Source organism: Pleurodeles waltl, chromosome 2_2 (genome assembly GCF_031143425.1).
Source record: "Pleurodeles waltl isolate 20211129_DDA chromosome 2_2, aPleWal1.hap1.20221129, whole genome shotgun sequence".
Classification (NCBI taxonomy): domain Eukaryota; kingdom Metazoa; phylum Chordata; class Amphibia; order Caudata; family Salamandridae; genus Pleurodeles; species Pleurodeles waltl.
This window is the reverse complement of record NC_090439.1, coordinates 223,533,399-223,536,090: the sequence shown is the minus strand read 5'-3', so window position 1 is coordinate 223,536,090 and position 2,692 is coordinate 223,533,399.

Here is a 2,692-nt window from a genome sequence, read left to right as displayed (position 1 = left end):
AGTGTGAATAGGTGTCTGGGTATTGGGTTGTCCCTAAGGGTTAGTGTGTGTCTAACAGTTGTTCCTCGATATTTGCAGGTGACTCTGGTTACCCCAACCTGTCATGGCTACTGACCCCAGTGAGGAATCCCAGGACAAGGGCAGAGGAACGCTACAATGAGGCACATGGGCGAACTAGGAGGGTGATCGAACGAACCTTCGGCCTCCTGAAGGCCAGGTTCCGGTGCCTCCATCTGACAGGTGGTTCCCTCTACTACTGACCAAAGAAGGTGTGCCAGATAATCGTGGCCTGTTGTATGCTGTACAACCTGGCTTTGCAACGGCAGGTGCCTTTTCTGCAGGAGGATGGTCCAGCTGGTGTTCTTGTGGCAGCTGTGGAGCCTGTGGACAGTGAAGAAGAGGAGGCAGAAGAAGAGGATATCGAGGACCGAAATAACATAATCATGCAATACTTCCAGTGATACACGGGTAAGAAGATGTCACTGCCTCCCACATCTCATACTATAATTGGAGCTAGCATAAGTCTGTCATTTTCACTCAGTGTATGGACCCTGACTTGTCACTTTGCCTTTCCATTTCACAGATGTCGGTCCCACTTTGTGCCCTCTGCTGTATTTCCTCCAGGCCTACAGCTGTGTTACATCGGTATGTGCACAAGTAAATTGACATTGCTATATTCCATGGTTATTCCAATAACACGTTTGTGAAAGCACAGAGGGCCATATTTATACTCTGTTTGCGCCGGATTTGCGTCATTTTTTTTAACGCAAAATCGACGCAAAACGAACTCCATATTTATACTTTGGCGTTAGACGCATCTAGAGCCAAAGTTCATGGAGTTTGCGTCATTTTTTAGCGTGGACACCTTCCTTGCGTTAATGATATGCAAGGTAGGCGTTCCCGTCTAAAAAATGACTCCGAGGCATGTGCGCCGTATTTATACTCCCGGGCAAAAATGACGCCCAGGAGTGGGCGGGTCAAAAAAAATGACGTCCAGCCGCTTTTGCGTCATTTTTTAGCGCCTGGTCAGGGCAGGCGTTAAGGGACCTGTGGGCTCGGAAGGAGCCCAGGGGTGCCCTCCCATGCCCCCAGGGACACCCCCTGCCACCCTTGCCCACCCTAGGAGGACGCCCAAGGATGGAGGGACCCACCCCTGGGACATTAAGGTAAGTGCTGGTAAGTATATATATTTTTTTTTTTGTGGCATAGGGGGGCCTGATTTGTGCCCCCCTACATGCCACTATGCCCAATGACCATGCCCAGGGGACATAAGTCCCCTGGGAATGGCCATTGGGCAAGGGGGCATGACTCCTGTCTTTGCTAAGACAGGAGTCATTTCAATGGGGGTTGGGAGTAAAAGAAAATGGGGCAAATCGGGTTGAGGCGAAAATTTTGCCTCAACCTGACTTGCCCCATTTTTCGACGCCCAAGCACCATTTTCCCCTACGCCAGCGCTGCCTGGTGTAAGTCATTTTTTTTTATGCACACCAGGCAGCTCCGCTGGCTAACGCCGGCTAACGTCATTGAATAAATACGGCGCCCGCATGGCGCTTCAGAATGGCGTTAGCCGGCGTTAAATTTTTTGACGCACAACTGCGTTGGCGCAGTTGTGCGTCGAAAAGTATAAATATGGCCCAGAGTGACTCTAGATTGTTTTGTGATTGAAGTGTGTTTATTTCTGTGCAAATAAGTGGAGGGGGTTGTAAAATGGGCTGGGGGAATGGTGGAGAAATGTCCATGGCAGAGTCCAGTCTATTTGTTTCACATGTGCATTGTCCAAAGGAACATAGGAAGTGGAGCAATGGCAGTTGAAGGATGGGCAGGGTGACAAAGTGGGACTCATTTCCTGGCGGGTGTCTTGGCAATGTTCTCTGTAGTGTTCATGGATCTCAGGGACCGTTTGCGGGCTGGTTCTTCATCTGCAGGGGGTGGGGTGCTTGTGTCCTGTTGGTCCTGTGGCGGTGCCTCCTGTCCACTACCACCGGTGGAGAGCTGTTCATCGTCCAGGCTAGTGTCAGGGGCCCCTTGTTGTGCCACTGTGTCCCTCCTGGTGTTGACAAGGTCTTGCAGCACCCCTGCAATGGTGACCAGGGTGTTGTTAATGGACTTCAGGACCTCCCTGATCCCCAGATAGTGTTCCTCCAGCAGCCGCTGGCTCTTCTGAAACTTGGTCTGTACCGTCGCCATTGTCTCCTGGGAATGATGGTAAGCTCCCATGATGTTGGAGAGTGCCTTGTGGAGAGTGGGTTCCCTGGGCCTGTCCTCCCCCTGTCGCACAACAGTCCTCCCAGCTTCCCTGTTTTCCTGTGCCTCTGTCCCCTGAACCGTGTGCCCACTGCCAGTCCACCTGCTACTCCTCCTGTGAGGCCCTCCGGATGCAGTATTGCCAAGACTTGCTCTTCCCATGTTGTTAGTTGTGGGGGAAGAGGTAGGGGTCCACCGCCATTCCTCTGTACAGCAATCTGGTGTCTTGAGACCACGGAACGCACCTTCCCCCATAGGTCATTCCACCTCTTCCGGATGTCATTCCGTGTTCTTGGATGCTGTCCCACTTCGTTTACCCAGTCGACAATTCTGCGCCATAGCTCCATCTCCCTTGCAATGGAGGTGTGCTGCACCTGTGATCCGAATAGCTGTGGTGGCTCATGACCCTGAGCTCCTCCTCAGAGAACCTGTGGTGTCATTGCGGTGC